Consider the following 23,630-nt stretch of genomic DNA (forward strand, 5'->3'; position numbering starts at 1 on the left):
GAGAAATCACTCTACCAACTCCAATCACTCTATATTATATAGATACACCAATCAAGAGTGTGTGTGGTGTTGGCAGAGGAATAGACACATAATGGAACACAATAAAGAACCAAGAAAATACTAACTTAATCCTCAAAATTTTGCAGGATTCTGCAAGTAAATCATCGTTAAGAGTCAGATGGTCCGAAATGAAAATTTCTATAAGAAATTTATAGTCACAAATAATTTAAAACCAAAAAAAGGGTGAGTACCAGGAAACATTTTGAGAGAGCCCTTTATTTTCTGGGTTCAGAAGGAGTCATGAAATAAGTGGTCACAAGGGTTGCTATCTTTAATTCTTATACACCTGTGCATGAAACTATTATATATATATATAGTATTTATATATAGCATTATAGTATTATTTATTATATATTATAATATATAGTATTATATATATAATGGAATATTACTCAGCTATAAAAAAGAACAAAATCTTGCCATTTGCAACAACATGGATGGACCTAATATAATGCTAAGTGAAGTAAGTCAGGCAGAGAAACAAATACCATATGATTTTACTCATATGTGGAATTTAAGAAAACAAAACTGAACAAATGCAGAAAAAAAAAGAGACAAAAAACAGACTCTTAAACACAGAGAACAAACTGATGGTTGCCAGAGGGGAGGTGGGTGGGGGGCATGGGTGAAATAGATAAAGGGGATTAAGAGTGATAAGTGCTGAGTAGCATATAGAATTGTTGAATCATTATATTGTACACTTGAAACTAGCATAACACTGGTATGTTAATTATACTTCAATTTTTTAAAAAGCCTCTTGCTTTTTGATTTTTAAACATGCAAATGTATATTTGATGGTTTTCCCTATTCACGAGGGAATGGTGGGCACTATAAGGATTTCCTCTCCACAGTCCAATCCTCAATTTTCTTCTTTCTTCTTAAACCAACACACATGGTCCACAATACCACAATCTTGACTGCAGCACTTTTTGCCACTCAGTCTTCCTTTCTACTAGGATATCATCATTGAGAATAAGTAAAAAGAAGGATGTACAATGCCCTCCTGCATCCTCGTACTCATAGTTTATAATATAGAAAATGTCCCTCTTTGTTAATGCTAAGTCTGGCATGAGGGACCCAGGGCTATTAGAAGAGAAGTACTAGAGACTTCCCTTGGCTTGTGTCCCATCCCACTCCAGACACTGGAGAAATATACATTTTACCACCCGAACCTACTTCAAGCACTCACAACATATTTGTGGATGAAATTTAATTAAGAGAGAGAAAAAAAAAAAAACATGAGTGAAGTTTGCATTTTCCTCCAATATCTTCTCTCAGATTGCTACTACTCAATCTGAGGTACAAAAAAATCTTCCTGTTGCCTTGACAAATTTCTTTGGCTTGGGGCCTGGTTCTTTCCTGGAGTTTAATTCCCATTGCATGCTCCCTATCTTAGACACCTGTCAACATCCTTTGTCTTATAAGGGATCCTCTCCATTCTTCCTTATTGTACTAGTTTTGACACTGCTCATTAACTCAGTGATGGGAGCAAATTAGAAAAAGAGAAGTATATCCAAGTCATTTTTATTCCAGCTTTTCTTTTTCTTTTATTTTTATATAAATTTTTATTCTGAACATTCATAAGAAGTTGCAAAAGTCGTATAGAGAGTTCTTGAGTACTCTTCATTCGGACTCCCTGAATGATGGCACCTTATGTAACTACAGCACATTGTCAAAGTCAGGAACATGACACTGGGACAATGTTATTCACTCAAATATAGACCATACATGGATTTCACAAGTTTTTACGTTCACTTTTTGAGATACAGTTTTATGAAATATTGTCACACACGTAGATGATATAACCATCACCACAATTAGGATACAGAGCTATTCCATTGACATAGAATATTCCTCGTGTTGCTCCTTAGTACTCATATCCTCCTTCCAACCCTAAGGCCTGCAACTATTTATTTGTTCTTCATCACTATAACTTTGTCACTTTGAGAATGTTATATAAATGGAAGCACAGAGCATATAGCCTTTTGAGTTGGCTCTTTACACTTAGCATAATGCCCTTGAAATCCATCTATGTTGTGTATATCGATAGTTTATTTCTTTTGCTGAGAAAGACACACACTACGTTGTGTGTATCAATAGTTTATTTTATTGCTGAGTAGCATCCCAGTACATGAATGTACCACAGCTGGTTTATTCATTTGCCCATCAACAGTTACATGTGATGATGCACTGATTCATGGGCTGAATAGTCAGGGACTTGGAAGGAACATGTTTAGAATAAGGTGAGAAGGAAGTCTGGGGAAGAGATATGTGGCTGGACCTCTCTGGGTGGAAAAGGTGAAGATTTTTGTGTCCTCTGTGAATGCTTACCCAAGGGTGACCTCAGCAGAGGAGGATTTTAATAACCAAGTGAATAGAATGAACTGTTTTGTGGATGGTGGCAGGTATGGAGGTTATGCATGGGCTCAGCAACATGGACATCCACTCACCAAGGCTAACCTGGCTACAGCCACTACTGAGTGTCCAGTCTTCAAGCAGCAGAGAGCCAACACTGAGTCCCTGATATGGCACAGTTTCCCGGGGTGATCAGCCAGCTATCGGGTGGCAGGCTGATTGCATCTGAGAGTATTTTGTTTCTACTGGGATAGGCACTCTGGATATGGACTTGCCTTCCCTGCAAGCAATACTTCTGCCCAAACTACCATCTGTGGACTTCCAGAATGTCTTATCCAACATCATGGTATTCCATACAGCATTGCTTCTAATCAAGGAACTCACTTTATAGCAAATGAAGTGGGTCAATGGGTCCATGCTCATGGAATTCACTGGTCTTATTGCATTCCCCACCATCATGAAACAGCTAGTTCGCATGATGGAATGGCTTTTGAAGACTCAGTTACAGGGCAACCTAGGCCTTGTACCTTGTAGGGCTGAGACAAGATTCTTGAGGAGGCTATATATGCTCTGAATTAGCATCCAGCAGATGGTGTTTCTTTATCCATAGCCAGATTCCCAGGTCCGGGAATCAATGGGTAGAAATGAGTGGCACCACTCACTATTGCTCCTAGTGACTCACTAGCAAAATTTTTCCTTCCTATCCCCATGACCTTATACTTTGCTGGCCTAGAGGTCTTAGCACCAAAGGGAAGAACGCTTCCACTAGGAGACACAGGAATATTTCCCTTGAACTGGAAGTTGAGACCCACCCAGACACCTGCAGTTCATTTGCCTCTGAAGCACCAGACCAAGAAGATGGTTATTGTATTGGTTGGGGTATTTGATTTTGACTACCAAGGGGAAATTGCACTACTACTCCACGGGAGACCCCATAGGGCATCTCTTAATATTACTATGCCCTGTGGTGTGATATAATGAGCACTGGGTATTATATGCAATGGATGAATAACTGAACTCTACATTAGAAACTGATGATACACTGTATGTTAACTAACTGAATTTAGATAAGTTAAAAAAATAATCATCTTTTGTAGTATTAAAAAAAGAAGAGAAAAAAAAAGAAGAAAGAAAGAAAGTCAATGGAAAATCCAAACTAGCTAGCACTACCAATGTCCCAAACCCTTCAGGAATAAAGGTTTAGATCCTCCCACCAGGTAAAGAACTACGACCAACTGAAGCGTTTGATGAGGACAAAGAGAATACAGAATGGATAGTGGACGAAGGTATTCATAAATACTAGCTATGGCCACATGACTACTCACAGAAACAAGGATTATAATTATCTTGAGTATTTCCTCCTTACTTTGGGGTGTGTGTGTGTGTGTGTGTGTATGTGAATGAAGTTGACAAGGGGTGGACTTGTGATAGTTAATTTTATGTGTTAAGTTGGCTGGTCCATGGTGCCAGATTTGTGGTCAAACATTCTGGATTTCTCTATGAGGGTGTTTTGGGATGAAATTAATATTGAAATCAGTGGACTGTGGGTAAAGCAGATTGCCTTCCATAATGGGTTAGAGGAGGGGCATTCATCCAATCAGTTGAAGACCTGAGTAGAACAAAGGACTGACTTCCCCCAGGAAAGAGAATTCTGCCAGCAGACAGCCTTCACATTGCACTGACTCTGCTTCTCCCTGCACACCTTGCAGATTTTAGACTTGCCAGCCTCCAAAACTGGGTGAGCTAATCCCTTAAAATAAAGATTTGGTTTTGTTTCTCTGGAAGACCGTGGCTGATACACTAGGTTTGGGCTATTACATATAAAGTTACTATGAACATTCATGTATAGGGTTTTGTATAAACAAAGTTGTCATCTCTCTAGAATAAATACCCATGAGTGTGATCACCGGGTAATGAGGTACATGTGTATTTCACTTGGTAGGAAACTGCAAAGATGTTTTCTAGAGCACTTACACCATTGTACAACCCCACAGCCAAGTCTGAGAGATCAAGCTGGTCTTGATCTTCAGGTCTTTAGGACTTGGTACTGTTGGTACTTTTTGTTTTGGCTATCCAATTGGCCTGCAGTGGTGATATTTTGAGTAAGTTCTATCCTCCACCTGATGACAGTTATCATTATTTGTTTTTCTATGTCCAAAACCTGCCTGAATCATATTTTCAGAAAGCATGGGCTGATGGAAATAGGATGATTTGGGTTTGGGTGGACAGATAACTCTTTTCCAGACTGATTACCCAAAGAAAGAACTTCCAGTAATCACCATGGATTTTACAAGAAATTTCTAAAATGCAGGTCTATTCACTATCTATTGCTGCATAACAAATCACCCTAGTACCTAGAGGCTTGCAAAAACAACATTTATTTAGGCCAGTTCTGTGGGTCGGGAATCTGAGCACAGCTTAGCTGGGTTCTCCGGCACTGGGCCTTCTGGAGGCTGCAGTCATAGCAAGGCGTGACTCAAGATCCACTTTCTAGTTCACTGAGGTAGTTAGCAGGTTTCAGTGCTATGCAGGCTGTTGGACCAAGGGCTTTAGTTCCTTGCTACCCATTGTCCGCCGTTCTTTGCCACATGGGTCTCTTCAATGTAGGAATCAGCTTCACCTCTCCCTTTCTCTCTCCCCCCAACCTCTCTCTCTCTCTCTCTCTCTCTCTCTCGAAGGGAATTGCACAACAATGTGAATAATAGGACGTGGAGATCATTAGGAACTGCCGGTGCTGCCTACCACAGCAGGTGTTTAAGTTTGACAATCTAGATGGAGCAGAGGCTACTGGAGAATCCCCCTTGAAGCCAACTTTGCAAAGTAAGTGTAAATTTGACCTGTAGAATGATTGTTTATTTGTGGTAATTTGGGGAAGGAAGACAGATGGAGTGTCTGGGTTCCAAAACTGCAAATACCTCTTGGCACCACTATGACAAGATAGAAACATAGAATCCCTCTCCACCAAGAGTGATGCTGCCATTTAAAGAGGCTGAACAGATAAATTTAAGGAGGTGGTTGATTCTCATCTCTAGACTTGAGATCAAGAGGCTGGAACAGCACAGGTAGGCTTCCACAGAAAAATAAAGGTAATATCAGAAATCCACAAATTTAGAAATTTATCCTATGGCCCTTTCTCAGATTGGAGGATAGAAACAACATTGACAGCCAGAAGCAGGCAGTGTGAAGAGTTAGTTTCAAGACCAGAAAAGAACAAGCTTTGGGCTCCTCCAATCTACCATACCATACCCATGGCCTGGGGAAGCCTCCTAACGAATCAAACTAGGAGTTAAGAAATGTTTTTTGATTTTGACTTTTTTAATTGTTTTAAAGTTTTTAATTCCAGTTAGTTAGCATACAGGGTTCTATTAGTTTCAGGTGTACAATATAGTGATTCAACAATTCCCTACAACACCCAGTGCTCATCATGACAAGTGCCCCTAACCCCATCCCCTATTTCACCCATCCCCCACCCACCTCCCTCTGGTGACCATCGGTTTCTTCTCTATAGTTAAGAGTCTGTTTCTTGGTGTGTGTGTGTGTGTGTTTCTCTCTCTTTTATCCCTTTGCTTGTTTGTTTTGTTTCTTAAATTCCACCTATGAGTGAAATCATATGGTATTTGTCTTTCCCTGACTGACTTATTTTGCCTAGCGTTATGCTCTCTAGCTCCATCCATGTCTTGCAAATGGCAAGATTTCATTCTTTCTTATGGCTGAGTAATAGTTCACTGTATAGGTACACCACATCTTTCTTTATCCATTCACCCATTGATGGACACTTGGGTTGCTTCCATATCTTGGCTATCGTAAACAATGCTGCAATAAACAGGGGTGCGTGTCTCCCTTTGAATGAGTGTTTTTGTATTCTCTGGGTAAATACCCAGTAGTGGGACTGCTGGATCATAGGGGTAGTTCTATTTTTAAATTTTTGAGGAATCTCCATACTTTTTTCCACAGTGGCTGCACCTGTTAAGGAGCACTTTTCAAAACATATATTTGTAAAATATATTCATATTACTAGAAGGAAACACCAGAATCTGATTAAGGTTAGTTATCTCTGGAAAGAGAAATGAGGGGTCTGTGCTGAGAGACAGGCTTGCTTGTTACAATGTATATTTTTATGCTGTTTCAATATTCCCAAGAACATCTATTTCTCCTTCCATTTAAAGACAGCATTAAAAACTCTCTTAAACCATACCTGAAGCAAAGATAAAGAAAATGGAAGTGGCAAATTACCTAGAAAGTAATGACAATGAGAATACTTTTTCTCAAAAGCCTATGGGACACAATTCAAGCTGTAGTCAATAGAAAATGAATAACTCAAGTGTTTATTTTTTTAAAAAAGAGCTGAAAATAAACTAAACATGCAACTCAACAAATAGAATAGAAAAAACAAAACCAAAATAAACCTAACTAGAACAGGAAGAAAGAATTCATGAAAATGAAAATAATTAAAAAGAAAAACTACTCAAAAAGAGATAAAAACAAAGCTGATACTTAAAGTTTAATTAACTCTGGCAAGCCTAATTATGGATAAAAGAGAGAAAAATGAAAACATACTGTTAGGAATTGGAAAAAATATACATATATATGGGTACAGGGTTTCTTCTTGGGATGAAAATGGAAGTGGATAGTGGGGATGGTTACATAAACTTTGTGAATATACTAAAATTGTTTTTAGATCAATAATTAGAGTCAAATTGTAGCCCTGTTTGACCATAGAAGTATGCCCAGGCTTCAGAAGTAAAGAGGTATTTCACAGAATAGCTACAGTTTCTAGCTAAAATAATATCAGCAAGAACCGGGAAAACAACAACATCCCTGGAAATGAATCTTGAGGGTGCTGAACAGAATATAACCTGGATACAGAAGAGTTTGTTGATATGGGACACACTCCTGTAACTCATCACTTAACATTCTGCCAGGGACACCTGAGATTTGTCTTAATATATTGCTAGAATAATTCCTTGAATCTCAGGGGGGAAATACCCTATTTTAAATTAGGGGGAAATGCTGTAATTACTCTAGTAATGAAGGAAGGGGTCAGACGGTTCAGAGTAGGCATGCTAGACTCTATTTATAAAGACTGTAGAACTCAGCAGCTGACTAAGGCACCCAGGAGGGCCTAGAGGACACTCCCTTTGCTAGAACAACAAGAATTCTCTAGTGAGGGGGTCACTAAGAACATTAAGAAGCTCAGTGGTGACTGTCTCTTGTAGGCTGGGGTTGCAGCTATGGAAATGAGCTCCCTAGTGACAGTTAAGGTGAGAGGATCCCAAAATATCAGAAGCCAAGTGACAGCATCCAAGATAATGAAAGGCAACGTGGACATACTTGCAATACTGCAAAACCAGAATGGAAGTGGAGGCCTTAATCCTCCGGGATCTGTAGTGAAAACTGGCAGACCACAGTCTCCCTAAGGGTGAAATAGATGAATGGGCAGTCAGTTAGGTAGTTTTTGATATGTATAATCTGAAAAGGTCACAGGTGGGAGATGACTGATGTCAGCTGTTGCAATAAAAAAAAAATTATAATCCCTCCCACTGTTTCCAGATTTGAACTTGTTCTCAGGCCTAGAGTCCACTGACTGAAGAGTGCCTTTTAGAAGGACCAGGCCAACACCTCAGGTACACTGCAGTGATTTTCCTAATCCTTTACCCCAAAGAGACCTACAGAGTAATTGCACACTGTGAAAAAGGGACTACTCCTTTTTTGGATGTTGTATCTGAACTGACACTGGACCCAGGGACCCCAAACACTATCATGACCCCTGATTAAAGAGGATTGATCATACAGAGGTCAGGTACTAAGTGGAGTTCTGGTCCAAGTCTGCGCCACAGTGGGTTCCGTGGGCTCAGGCATCTACTCTGTGGTCATTTTCCTCATTCCATCAAGGATATCATCAAAATGGTTGTAATTTTCGGCTGACAGAATCATGAGACTGGTTTCCTGACATGTTATGGAAGTGTCGGAATGGTCAGAATAACCAAGTGAGAGCCTCTGAAACTGCCTCCTGCCTGAGCCAAGATAGTAAATCAGAAACACTACTGCATCTTGAATATAATAGAAGAAACCAGGGGCCAATCTTAAAGACTTGAAGGATGCCAGGGTGGCCAACATCCATGATTCCATTCAGCTCCCAGTCTGGGCCTTGCAAAAATCCTAACAGTTGGTGGTGGACTGTACAACTTAACTAAGTTGCAAGCTCCAATTACAGTTCCTGTACTGAACGGATGTCTTTATCAGGCTGATCAGCAGAGCCCCAGGCCAATGACATGCAGCTCTTGATATGGCAAACTCATTCTTCTCTACCCCATCAGGAAGGAAGATCAAGGCAGTAGGCAAATACACCTTTATTTGGAACAGACAGAAAAAGGCATTCATGATTTTGCCCAGAGTTGTATTTATCTCCCATTCTTTGTCATAATATAGTCTGCAGGACTCTTAACTGGACACTCTGCCAAATATCACCTGGTCCGCCACGTTAATAACATCAGGTTCATTGGACCAGATGAACAGGACGTGGCTAGTACTCTGAATGCCAGACACATACACTCCAGAGGATGGAAATCAATCCTACAAAGACTTGAGGGGCTGTTGCATCAGTAAAAATTTTAGATATCTAATGGTTGGAGGATTTCCGGAACATACCCTCAAAGATGTAGGAGAAGTTCTTGCAATTCCTTCCATGTACATAAAAGCACTGCACAGATTTTGGAGATAGCCCATGTCTCACTTAGGAACACTTTTCCAACCTGTTTATGGGGTGACTCAGAAGCCCTTGGAGTAAGGGAGGGATCTGTGATGGATTCAGACTGGTATAAGCAACACTCCTTTTGGACCAGTGACCCAGCATATCCCACAGTGCTGGAGGTATCTGCAGTAAATAAGAGTGCTGAGAGGATTTTTCTGACAAACCCCAATAGGAGAATTACAGCACAGACCTCCAGGTTTCTGGAGAAAGACGATGCTTTCTGCAAAAAGCAGCTCCAGGCAGGCTACTAACATGGTTCATCAAGGGGCTATGTAACCAGAACAGAGTTCTCTCTAAGCTGGTATTGTCAGACCCAGCAAGTCCTATGTCACAGTAGAATCACATGTCCTTGAAGGCAAATTCATCAGTTTACCTGGGCAATTTGACTGTTTTGTAGGTATCACAAAACAGCAGATTAACTGGCCATGGAGTTTTACAAACTGTGGTCCTATCTCATTTAGTTTAGTGAAATAAATTGTTTTGATATATTCATTGTATGCAAATAATTCCTTAAAATTAGTTTTTCCATTTTCTGTTAATTGTTTTTATCTTTCTCAAAAATCTCTTCCCTACCTTAAAAAATTATATATTTTTAAAATCCTCCTATATTCCACCCAGCACCTGTTAAATAGCTTTGTTCTTTACATGTTGATTTTAATCCATCTACGTCTTGAATTTATTTTATGTGTAATGTGATGTAGGGACCAATTGTTTTTACAAATTAATAGTAAATTTTTCCATCCCTTAGCCTTTCCTTTTCCGCAATAATATGAAGAATTCCCTTCATAATATACTAATTTCTCAAGTATACCTGGTTCTGTTTATGGATTCTCTATAATGTGCAATTGACTTCCTGTACTAATAGCTCTCTGTTTAATTATTGTGGTTTTATATTACTTCTTGATATCTGGTACGATATTATCTCCTTTGGTGTTCATTTGTTTGTGTGCATTGTATTTTTGGAAGCCTATTATTGTGCAGTTTCTCTTCCAAATAAAAATTTAATTGAAATATTTATTGAGTAATTATAGATTCCAATGCAGTTGTAAGAAACAATACAGAGAACTCATGTACATTTTACCCAGTTTCCCCTAAGTAGCAACATTTGTAAAAGCATAATATGTATAATATCAAAATCAGGAAATTGGTATTGATACAATCCACTGATCTAATTCAGATTTCCCCAGCCAGTTTTACTTGTATTCATTTATGTGTATATGTGTGTTTAGTTCCATATAATTTTACCACATGCATAGGTTTCTGTATCCACCACCACACTCAAGATAGTGAATAGTTCCTAGGCAATTATCTCTCATGTTGCCTTTAAAAAAAATTTAAAGATTTTATTTATTTATTTATCTACCTATCTATTTATTTATTTAAGAGACAGAGAGAGCATGAGCGGAGGAAGGGGCAGAGGGAGAAGGAGAGGGTGAAGCCGACTTCCCACTAGCAGGGGGCCCAACGTGGGGCTCGATCCCAGGACCCTGGGATCATGACCTGAGCCCAAGGTAGACGCTTAACTGGCTGAGCCACCCAGGCGTGCCGTTTTAAAAAAATGAAGTAAACTCTACCCCCAACGTGGAACTTGAACTCATGACCCCCAAGATCAAAAGTCACATGCTTTACCAGCTAAGCCAGCCAGGTACCCCTTCATGTTGCCTTTTTGTAAGCATACTACTTCCCTCTGGCCCCCATGGTAGCTATTAACTGCCTTCTGTTTCTAAAATGTCATTTCAGAGGTGTTATATCAATGGAATTGTTACACTATGTAACCTTTGGAATTGGAATTTGTAATTTTTTTCACTCAGAATAATGCCCTGTATATTTATTCAATGCCCATGTTTCAGTAATTTGTTGCTTTTATTACTGAGTAGTATTCCACAGCCTGAATGTACTGAAGTCTGTTGCAGTCTGTTAAAACTGTTCATCTGTTAAAGACAGCTGGACTGATTCCAGTTTGGGACTATTACAAATAAAACTGCTCTGAACATTCATGTACAGGTTTTCATGTAAACATAAATTCCCATTCCTCTAGAATAAATGATCAAGAGTCTAATCTCTGGCTGGTATGGTAATTAGGTGTTTAAGTTTTTAAGAAATTGACAAACTGGGGCGCCTGGGTGGCACAGTCAGTTAAGCGCTTGACTCTTGATTATGGCTCAGGTGATGTTCTCAGGCTTGTGAGACTGAGCGCCGCCTTGGGCTCTGCGTTCAGTTGGGAGTCTGCTTGTCTCTCTTTCTCTCTCCCTCTGCCCCTCCTGCTCATGCATGCATTCTTTCTCTCTCAAATAAATAAATCAAGCTTAAAAAAAAAATTGACAAACTGTTCTCCAGACAGCTTGTATCATTTCACACTCTCGTCAGCAATGTATCAGTGATTTCTCAGAGCAAAATATTTTAAGCTTGAAGAAATCCAATTTATCCATTTTTTGTTGTTGTTGTTTATGATTCATGATTCTAACAACTCTTTGCATAGCCCTAGGTCCCCAAAATTTTTTTCCTATTTTTTTAAAAAAGTAGTTTTATGTTGTATTTTTAAGTCTGTGACTGTTTTGCAGTTAATTTTTTAAAAAATTATTTATTCTTATTATTTTTTTTAGAGAGAGGGGAGGGAGGAGCAGAGGAAGAGGGAGGGAAAGAATCCCAAGCAGGCTCCACACACCCAGTGCAGAGCCCCTACACGGGGCTTGATTTCACAACTCTGAGGTCATGACTTGAGCTGAAATCAAGAGTTGGATGCTTAACAGACTAAGCCACCCGGGCATACATTTTGCAGTTAACTTTTGTATACAGTATGAGGTTTGGGTCAAGTTTCACTTTATTTTTTGCCTGGGGATGTTCAGTTGCTCCATACCATTTGCTAAAAAAGCTATCCTTTTTGAGTTTTTTCTGCATTTTTGTCAAAAATTAGTTGAGCATAGTGGTGCGTGGGTGGCTCAGTTGTTAAGCATCTGCCTTTGGCTCAGGCCCTGATCTCAGGGTCCTGAGATTGAGCCCCACATTAGCTCCCTGCTCAGCAGGGAGTCTGCTTCTCCCTCTCCCTCTGCCTGTCTCCCCAGCTTGTGCCCTCTCTCTCTGAAAGAAAGAAATAAAATCTTTTTTTAAAAAAATTAGTTGAACATATTTGCATGGGTCTACTTCTGAATTCTCTATTCTGTTCCCCTGATCTGTCTGTCTTTCCCACTGCCAATACTACACCATGTTGATAACTGTAGCTACATATACTACATGATTTTAAGCTTTAATATCATGTAGAATGGTTTCTTCCATTTAATTCTTCTTAGTCAAGATTGCTTTAGGTATTTTATGGCTGTGGGACTTTCCATATAATTTTAGAATAACTTTGATGAGATTTTCATAGGAATTACATGGAGGTTCTAGAACAACTTGGGGAGGAATGATATCTTCAGTGTGTTAAGTTTTGTAATCCATTACAAGGTATGTCTCTCCATTTATTTAGATCTTTGATTTCTTTCATCAGAATTTCATAATAATCAGATCCTACACATGTTTTGTTAAATGTACACCTAAGTATTTCATTTTCTCTGGAGAAATTGCAATGGTATTATACTTTAAATTTTGGTTTCCAAAATTTGGTTGGTTTATAACTAGTACATGGGAACATGATTGGTTTTGGTATGTTGATCTTGTGTCTTGTAACCTTGCTGAATTCACTTATTAGTTCTTGGAGGGTTTCTTTTTGTTTTTTGTTTGTTTTTTTTTTCTTTTCCTTTTTGGTTTTGTTTTGGTAGATGCCTTGGGGTTGTCTACATAGACAATCATGTCATTTGTAAATAGAGATGGTTTTATTTCTTCTTTTCTAACTGGTATGCCTTTTATTTCCTTTTCTTACCTTATTGCACTGGCTAGAATTTCCAGTACTATGTTGAACAAGAGTTGTTAGAGTGAATGGACATTCCTGCTTTGTTCCTGATCTTAGAGGGAAGGCATTACATCTTTCACCATTAAATATGTTGATAGCTGTAGATTTCGGGTAGGCTTTCTTTATCATGTTGGGGTATTTCCCCTCTATTTCTATCTTGGTGAAAAAAAATTTTTCAATTTTTATTTATTTAATTTATTTTTTTATTATGTTATGTTAATCACCATACATTACGTCATTAGTTTTTGATGTAGTGTTCCATGATTCATTGTTTACATATAACACCCAGTGCCCCATGCAGTACATGCCCTCTTTAATACCCATCACCAGGCTAACCCATCCCCCACCCCCTCCCCTCTAGAACCCTCAGTTTGTTTCTCAGTGTCCATAGTCTCTCTTGGTTCGCCTCCCCCTCCAATTCCCCCCCTTCATTCTTCCCTTCTTCTTCTTCTTCTTCTTCTTTTTTTTTAACATATAATGTATTATTTGTTTCAGAGGTACAGATCTGTGATTCAAGAGTCTTGCACAATTCACAGTGCTCACCATAGCACATACCCTCCCCAATGTCTATCACCCAGCCACCCCATCCCTCCCACCCCACCCCCACTCCAGCAACCCTCAGTTTGTTTCCTAAGATTAAGAATTCCTCATACCAGTGAGATCATATGATACATGTCTTTCTCTGATTGACTTATTTCACTCAGCATAATACCCTCCCGTTCCATCCACGTCGTTGCAAATGACAAGACTTCATTCCTTTTGATGGCTGTGTAATATTCCATTGTATATATATACCACATCTTCTTTATCCATTCATCTGTTGATGGACATCTTGGCTCTTTCCATAGTTTGGCTATTATGGACATTGCTGCTATAAATATCGGGGTGCATGTACCCTTTCAGATCCCTACATTTGTAACTTTGGGGTAAATACCCAGTAGTGCAATTGCTGGGTTGTAGGGTAGCTCTATTTTCAACTTTTTGAGGAACTTCCATACTGTTTTCCAAAGTGGCTGCACCAGCTTGCATTCCCTCTTGGTGAAAATTTTTATATGAATAAGTATTGGATCTGTTAAATGCTGTGGAGGGGAAGTGGCATCATCTGACATGATCATATAATTTTTCTTTTTAATTTTTTTATATGATGAATTATACTGATTAATTTTCAAATATTTAACCCAGTCTTGCATACCTGAAATAAATCCCACTATGATCATAGTATATAATTCTTTTTACACATTATTGGATTTAACTTGCTAATATTTTGTTGAAGATTATTGTGTCTATGTTCATGAGAGATACTGGTCATTGTAATTTTCTAATTTTGTACCATTTTTGTCTGCTTTTGGTGTTGGAGTAATAGCGGCCTCATAAAATGAGTTCAGAAGTGTCCCTCCCCTCTTCTCTTTTCTGGAAGAAATTTTGTAAAATTGATGTTAATTCTTTAAATATTTGATAAGCATTCTCCAGTGAAACCATCTAGGTCTGGGGATTTATTTTCTGGGAGCTTTGAAATTATGAATTCAATTTCTTCAATGGCTAGAATGCTATTCAGATTATATATATCATCTTCATTGAATTTTGAAAGTTTGTGGGTTTTGAGGAATTAATTTATTTCTTCTAAGTTGTTGATCAGGGGAATATAAAATTACTTAGATTATTCCTTTATTACCTTTTTAAAAAAAATTTATTTTATTATGTTATGTTAATTACCATACATTACATTTTTAATGGCTGTAGGATTGGTGGTGCTATACCCTACTTCATTTTTTATATTGGTGGTTTGTCTTCTTTTGGTTTTTGCAGTCTTACTGGAGGTATATCAATTTTATTGAAATTTTTAAAGAGCCAGTTTTTTGTTTTGTTCTCTTATTTTCTTATATTCAATGTCATTGACTTCTCTCTATTTTCCCCTTCCTTCTATTTGTTTTGAGTTGATTTTCTTCCTTTTTTAGGCTCTTGAGGTAGACATTTAGTGCTATTAATCTTCCTCCTAGTACTGCTTTATTGACATGATATGTTGTATTTTCTTTTTATTCAGCTCTTCATAGTTTTGAATTTCTTTTGAGACTTTCTGTTTGACCCAAGGATTATTTAGAAGTGTGTGGTATAATTTTCACAGGTTTAGACATTTTCCCATTGTGCTAGCTTGATTCCATTATGACCACAGAACACACTCTGTACTATTTCATTTCTTTTATATTTATTGAGATTTGTTTTATGGCTAAAGATATGGACTGTTTTCATGAGTGTTCCATGTGCAGTTGAGACAAAAATGTGCATTATGCTGTTGTTTGGCAGAATGCTCTATAAATGTCAACTGGAACCTATTGGTGGATTGTGCTGTTTAGAGCTCCTATTTCCTTGCTGATTTTTTCCCCCCAGTAGTATTATTGGTCACTGAGAAAGGGGTGTTGAAGTCCCTAATTATAACGGTGGATTCCCCCAGAGAACCAGTTTTCATCCCTTAGGGAGAATGTTTCCCCCATTGATCTAAAAAAGAACTTACGTAAGGCTTATGTATACATGTTCCAGCTCTTCTTTGGGCTCTGATAGGAGTACAGTTCTCCATCCACACTGAGATTAAGTGAGAATACATGACTTGCTTTAAGCACTAGAGTGTGCATGGAAGTGCCATGTGTCACCTCCAGGTGGAAGCTCTAAGAGTGAGTGCACAAGCCTCCAGCTCTCTTCCTTCTGCTTCTCTAATTCTGGAAACGCAGGGTGTGCTAGAGTCTCCAGTAACCAGGATGCCTGAGTGAGAACAATGGGCAGGACTTCCCTCAAAGCTCATGATGTGCCACATATGTTAGTGAGAAATAAACTTTGGTTGTGAAAAGCCACTGAGATTTGGGGGGTGTTTGTTACTATGGCAAAACCTACCCCATCCTGACTAATACAGTATTAGATGGGGAAGAAAGCCAGAGGCATAAAATTAACTCTTCTTCTCATCATAATTTTAATTTAACCTAGTCCTCACAAGGAAAAACTCCAATAAAGTTTTAAAACATAATTATGATACAGCTTTTCCGAGTTTATTGTTTAATATTTACCTTCTTACTTGTTTTATTACATATTAAATTTTAAAATGTGTAAAAAACAAAGGTTCACTACTGTAGAACTTTAAGTTAGAAATTTAATTCAAACATAGACTGACATGGGGGTAAGTGTTTGCGATGAAGGGAGACCAGCCAGCATTCTCTGAAGGCTCTGTGCTTTTCTCCACTTCCTTTGCAAGGCACATGGTAATGGATCATGGCTTTCATCACCAGTGAAAAACAAAATTATGTGTTTATTGGATTCGTGTGACCTTTTCCTCCAACAATCTCAGGACACTGAACTTTCAGCACATCCATTCCTTAAGTAATTTTAACATGCAGAGAAGATGAGAAGGTCAGACAATTACAAGAAGTCAGCTAGCCAATGTCAGTGGAATGCATTAGGTGTCAGTAGAGTTCCTGTTTCAGATATTAAAAAACAGGACATAAGGCTATGGGGTGAGGCAAGAGGCATGCTGGGAAATATGCTAAATAATCCCTGGGAATTGGGCGGGGCAGCCAGCCCTCTCAGAGAGGACAGGGAAGAAGCAGTAAAGAGCAATGTTTCCAAAAATAAAAATCTAGGATTTTTATCAATAAATCTACCTAGTACAGGATCTTCACTTGCATCCAAAGGCTTCTTTTCTTGCATGAATTCAGCCATTTGTAAAAGTAGGAAAGTCTTTTCCGTCTGCTCCATTAAGGAAACAAACAATAGTTTGTTTCCTTTCACTGCACAGAATTTTCACAGGACTTTGTGAAGTTTTTTTTTTTTTTGTCTGATTTTCTATCCTGACCACTGATACAACTTTTAGTAATGAAAATGGGTTCAGTCCAGAAAACAGCCACTACAAGTATTGCGGGAATTAGGGTTTACCTACTTGCCGGGGAGCTGAGGGACGGAGGCTCTGGATACTGCAGGGAAAGATCAGAGAAAGAGTCCACTAATGACTTCAGCCTAAGGATCTGGGGCGGGGCAGGGAGCTCTTGTCAGCAAAAAGCCCAAGAAGCCATCGCCTCTAGCCACCATGTCCTGAGAAGGATGGCTTAGCTTTCTAAATCCATGCGAGTTCCTCCTGTGGCAGAAATCTAACCCTGAACCAAACAGAAAGGGCATTCTGGGAAACATGGTGGCCAACTGTGGAAAGGAGAGGTGGTCCCGTGGAGATGTCCAGAGCATCCAGCACAGTCAAGTGCACAGGGAAAAAAAGAACTCTTTATCGAAAACAGGTTTGCTTATTTTTTTTAAAGATGTTATTATTTATTTGAGAGGGGGGAGGGGAGCACAGAGGGAGAATGAGAGGGAGTCTCCCCGCTGAGCAGACAGCCCGATGTGGGACTTGATCCCAAGACCCTGAGATCATGACCTGAGCTGAAGGCAGATGCTTAATGGAATTAGCCACCCAGGCGCCCCAGGGTTTGCTTATTTTAACTGATAGTTGCGGTGCCAGCTAGTGGTAAGATAAAATCAGGAGTTGAGTTTAGCACATTTTTCTTTTGTGAAGAACAAAAGATCAGCTGATATATTTATACTTTCTGCTGAAATTATTTCCGTTAGATTTCAGAAGTGTGTTTGCAACAAAGAAAAGCCCTGATTTTCATGGTCAGGGCAGCCCCCTGGCCTTAATGCCTTGGTGACTGAGGCCAGACAATGGCAATTGTCTGTTTTGAGCCGTCTATTGTGTAATAAAGAAATTAATTAAAGCTGCCCTCTTCTTCTGGTTCTAAAACATAACTTGGGTCTGAAGCATGAAAAATTCTGTGGACTGTTACTGGCTAGAACTGAAAACTTTGCTTGCAATCCAAGTTTAGAAAATGAATACATGAGCCTTCCAACTATTTATCTACAAATAATATAGCGAGGGAGGCCCCAGATAATTGTCAAAATGAGGTTTAAAACAAGCAGAAAGAAAGATTGCAAGCTTTGATTAAAGATTCTGCCGGTATTTCAGTTTGAGGGTCCCAGAAGACAGAAAAGGGGCCCCTTGTGGTTTAGAACAGTGGGGAGAGGGAGGAGAAATGGGACATGAAGAACAGTAGGGAAGCTGTGGTGGTCAAGAGGAGGCTGCAAAGACGCTACTAGAACATTCTAAGCGGTAAGTGAGCCAGGAGAACAGCCCTGTGACCAGGTTCTGTAATGGAGCGGAAGAGAAATGTGGTGTAGCTCGTTCTAGGGATGAGGACAAGCAGGAGGCTTGCTCGCTTGCATAATTCCCCCTCCTCCCCGCCCCAGTTCACTCTTGAGTATGTCTGGATGGATAATACTTGTTTAATTTAATAACCTAGCTTTTAGCCATTTTCTTCTAGAGAAACCTATTCCTCGAAAAAAAAACCCAAACAGCATTTCTTTGTGGCTTATTTCCTGGTTAGGAGCCCCCTTTCCTCTCAGATGCTGTGGAACTCTACTATCACCAGGTGGCAACTCACAACTTTGCAGGTGAGAGAAAGAGCAGAAGAAAGTCGGTTCCTTTCAAGCACTGAGCAATACCATAATCACAGCTGTCTTTAACATTAGAGCCAGAACTTTCAGGACAAAACGTATTTCGGATTTGGGCCTGCTTACACAAGTTCTGAGAAAAATGATACTGGTCGTTTCTTACAAGTGTTGCTCTTAAAAATTGCAAATGTTGATTCACTGTAACTATAGCTTTCCCAAGATTTTATTTTCCCCTTAAAATTCCTGTCAATCTTGAGAAAGCTGACTAGAACTCTGTCCATATTACCTTCATCATTGTCACATCATTGAATCGTGACCTGTTCGCTAAAAGAGGATTTAGCAACGGTCTGCTTACAATGAGATGCCCACCACCCCTCCCCTCAGCGCAGTTTCAACTCTGCTTTGCTGTAGTAGAGTTTCAGTTCCAGTCTCCTATGACATAGAAGAGGAGGATCTGTCTCCCAGGGACTTTGTAAGGATTCTAGGACATAACACACAAAAATGACTAGTGCAGTGCCTGCCACATGGTAGACGCCATTTAAATGAAAGTTGGCCTCCATACATGCAATTTAGGCGATAGCAGTAGGGATGGCTGCCATTTGTTTAGCTTTGGACTGGATGTTGCACTCACTGGTTTCATCCCTAAAACAGCCCTATAAGGAAAATGAGGCTCCAATACTAAGTTGCCCCGGATCCCACATTCAATATGTGGGTTCACTGGATATCCAAGCTCTGGACTTGCAAACCTTTTACCAGCATGTCATCCTGGCCTTGATTCTTCAAACTAGATATGAAAGCCCATCATAACTCATGCAGCCTTTGAATTACTTGGAGGGCTGGACTCCTGTGGGAGAAGAAATCCTGGGGCTTTCTTGAATTTGGTTTTTGAAACTACAGTGCAACACTGGCAAGCCTTGAAGGTTCAGACTGACTGGGAAGGGTAGCCTTGGGGGGCATACAGTGAAAGGGGGCCTGCCTTTCTCCATAGGCACAGGGGTCATGTAGGCACAGGGGTCATGAGGCGATAGCCTTTTGTATGATATACATGAGAATACACAAATATGAAGACATTTTAAAAAATTACTCTTATTCTGAGACTTGATGCACAAACACATATCCAATTGGCTCTTGTCCCCCCTGGATTTTCCTTTCACTTGCATGGCACCCCCTGACAAAATCCTCTTTTGGTTCCTGACCATTTCTCCAAATCCCATTAAATTCTGGTCCCATCTTCCAGAGTCTTCATACAATTTTTCCTTCCTTTTCTTTCTTTCTTTCTTTCTTTCTTTCTTTCTTTCTTTCTTTCTTTCTTTCTTTCTTTCTTTCTTTCTTTCTTTCTTTTCTTTCTTTCTTTCTTTCTTTCTTTCTTTCTTTCTTTCTTTCTTTCTTTCTTCCTTCCTTCCTTCCTTCCTTCCTTCCTTCCTTCCTTCCTTCCTTTCTTTCTTTTCTTTTCTTTTCTTTTCTTTTCTTTCTTTCTTTCATTCTTTTCCTTCCTTCCTTCCTTCCTTCCTTCCTTCCTTCCTTCCTTTCTTCCTTCCTTCCTTCCTTCTTGGGGCATTTGCTTAGTATGGCTGAGACTTCCAGACCTTTTACACTTATATCTTAGGAATTGAATATCTGGTGTCTTTTTTATTTCTTAAGAGGGATCCCGTAAGGAAGCTTGGGCCTATGACAGAGGAAGCGATTAAAGCTTGCATTAAGGAACACTCATCAACTGAACATATTCCTCCATTATAGGATTGACCCCCTGTGGATCCGTAGAAACTTTTGGTCAAAGAACATTAAGAACAGTTTTCCTCTTGAAAAGATCCCTTTACTCTTCTTATTTCAAGTGTGTGAAATGTTTCCTAAAATGAAAAAGGTTAAAGAAGTTGTTATTTGTAAATGGACTTTCTGTATGTGACTGATACCAGTCAATAGTACCTTGATATTTTGTATTAGTACTCTCCGCCGAATCAAAACTAATTGTGTGTGTGTGTGCGCACGCACGCGTGCGTGCGCACGTCTGTGTTCTATTCAGATCCTCCATTGATGGCATGAGGCTCACCCACATTAGGGAGGATGATCTGTTTTATTCAGCCTACTGATCCGAATGTTGATCTCATGCAAGGAAGCCCCTTACAGACACACCCGGAATAATGTTTGACCAAATGTGTGGGTACCCCATGGCTCAATTAAGTTGACACATAAAATTAACCATCACAATATTCCATTACTGATCACATTTAATCAGATTAAACTTCATCCTCAGCTTCGATGAAGGATCTTAAAAACATAGCTATTAGTTATAAATTTTAAAACCCTGTTTGTTTGTTTTTTTATTGATTCTGATTCAGTGTCTCTACCAAAACATCCTTGGCTGTGTAGTTTAGGCTCTTTTCAAGGTTTGGCTCATAGACATTTAAAAGAAAGAGAAACAACCCTTGATATCTGGGTGCTAGTTCAATACTGTCTTCTAGGTCTTACTATGGCTATGAGCTGGACTTGGCATTTTTCTATTAAACATGAACAATCTCACAGAATGTCAAAATCAGACCACTCTATAATCATCACGGATCAAGACAAAAACAACAAAACCACTCTCCACTCGTGTTTGAGCACAGACAAAAACATGAACTCTGTCTAAACCAGAAAATGACTGAACTATCGCCCTGTCCTGGCTAATATGAATGATTGCTTCTTTCTCAACAATTATAGATTAAGCCTCACTCTGGCCTTCCCTCTTTCTAGATAAGACTTATTCAGATACTCAGCCAGAGAATTACCCCCATTTCCTGACAGCATTCAACCTAAATCCCCACTTCCTTTAACTTCCCCCAAACTCTATGAGTTCTTTCTGACATTTCTTACCAAGTTGCCCCATGATTCCCCATGTTATGTGTTCTCCCTTGCTGTGATGAGTAATAATCCAACACATTCCATTATAGGTGGTCCTTGGCTGAAGGGCATTAACAAAAACGGAACTCTGCTGAGATTCAGCTGAAGCCCTCCTCGGCATTTCTCCCTTTGTGTATGTTCTCCTTCACTGCAATCTGTAATCTTTCAATTTGTTCAGCAACATTTGTGTTTCTGGTGGTCTTTGGCTGGAGGACATGGGCCACAGCATGATTCAATCACTGGTGACTGTCAACATGCTGACAGTGGCAAGCTTTGAATTTATGTTTTCTGAGAGGAATCCGTATCTTTTTACTTATTAATGCAGTTAAAAAAAAATAACCATTCCAAACAATCCTTCTCCTTTTATATGGTACAGATTCTCCCCAAAGACTGTTTCTTGAGTTGACCTCAAGAGGGCAGGCTTGAATAAAAGATATTTCCATTTCTAAATTCTGGGCTTCTGAAAAGTTCTCTTTGAAGTTAAAGTTACAAATGATCTTTTTCTCACCCCATATTGGCTTTAAAAAAAAATTCTGTCTTTGTCTCTTCTGTCTTTATTTTTTTTCATTTTTTCCTCAAGGCCCTGAGATTTTATGCTAGTTTTTTCCTAAGATACCAAAGCCAATTGTAAGAATCTGGAAACCTCTTAAAATGGAGATAAATGGAAAAAGAGATATATTTAGGCAAACATTGTCTTAGGATGGGATCAGGGATACACATCCTGCACTGGTCCTACGAGAAGGCTAAATTATTATCGGTAAGCCTTAATGGCGAGAAGCCTTAGAATGTTAGATCGAAGTTACTATTGTGTCTACGGTAATTTTACACTGAATTTTTGGAATGAGTGTATTCACTGTCCTAGTATGCCACAAAAAAGTGAAGACTAATGTAGGAATCCCAACCAGTGGTTTTATAGTATAGTGTCTAAAATTTTCCCCAAAGAAGTAAAACAATGTTTTGATTCAATTTGGTCTTTAACAAATATACTATGTTTCTCCCTTCTCCTAAGGTAGTTAAGTACATAGGTTACCCAGACAAACTCAAGTTCAAGATCTAATTCTGCCACTTACTGGCTATGTGACCATGCGTGTGTTACTTAACCTCTCTGAATCTCATCTGTAAAATGAGGACAATAATATCACTCGCAGGGTTGATGGGAAAGTCAAATCAGATCATGAATGGAAAGCACTTAGCACAGCTGAATAAATGACAGATTTTATTATTATTTTGAGGGAAGGAGGAAGGGGTGAGGTGAGTAGAGTCACAAAACATACTATGAATTGTTACAACTCCAACAAGATGAATAAAAATGCACTGCTTTTTTTAAAAGTATGTATGTGATCAGAAGACTCCCGCAAGTGGTCAGAAGACTCAGGTTTTAGCACTGACTCTTCTAACGACTTGTTGTGAAATCTGAAGCAAATTATCTAATGACTAGGACTCAGTTTCCTCATCTGTATCTGTGACCACAAATGTGGATCAAAGATCAGGAGGCATTTCCTGAATGTTCTGTTCTGCATAAGACTCCTCAGACCCTCAGATGATTCTGGGGCTAGGATGAGGGTGGGGGGGGAGGGTTTTGGAAAATCCCAATAATAAGCTTTATTGAAATCTCCATCAGTCTAACAGAATAGGGGCTCCAAAAATGTTTAATTTAATTTAGAAAAAATATAATTATTTATACATCTAATGACTGCAAATGCCCACTCATTCACACACACAGATTTATTTTTATATTCATTCTACTACCTTGGGGGCTTTCAAGGAGTAAAGAAGGATGTTGGCTTGTTCAGTGTATTTAGTGACTCTGCATAGCTGATAAACATGTGCAGTAAAGTGAGATAATTCTAAACCTAATCTGGACATTTGGGCAGCAACTGGTAACAAAGACTTGATGTCAGATTCACAGGAATCTAAGGAGATACACAGATCTCATTGAGATCATCTGTTATTTTTATTTGAAGTAGGTGCTGGTAGTGAATGCAACTCACCTTCTGCTCCCACCAGACATCTCAAAAGAGATACTAACTGAGAACCAATTGATGGGCTGGAGAGTACCTGTTTCTGTCAGTCTTCAGGGCAGAAAAAGCCACTAGCCTAGAGTTATGGAACCAAAGGAGGAAGACAGTCCTTCGTTATAGGAAGTTGTCTGAATAGTTTCCACTAGGAATGAGGGATACTTTTTCTTTTTGAAATATTGTCAATTTTGGAGTCCTTTAACAAGGT

The sequence above is a fragment of the Eumetopias jubatus genome, unplaced genomic scaffold, assembly GCF_037043125.1.
Source record: "Eumetopias jubatus isolate StellerSeaLion01/CBP00866 unplaced genomic scaffold, mEumJub1_p1.0 scaffold_15, whole genome shotgun sequence".
In the NCBI taxonomy this organism is placed as follows: Eukaryota; Metazoa; Chordata; class Mammalia; order Carnivora; family Otariidae; genus Eumetopias; species Eumetopias jubatus.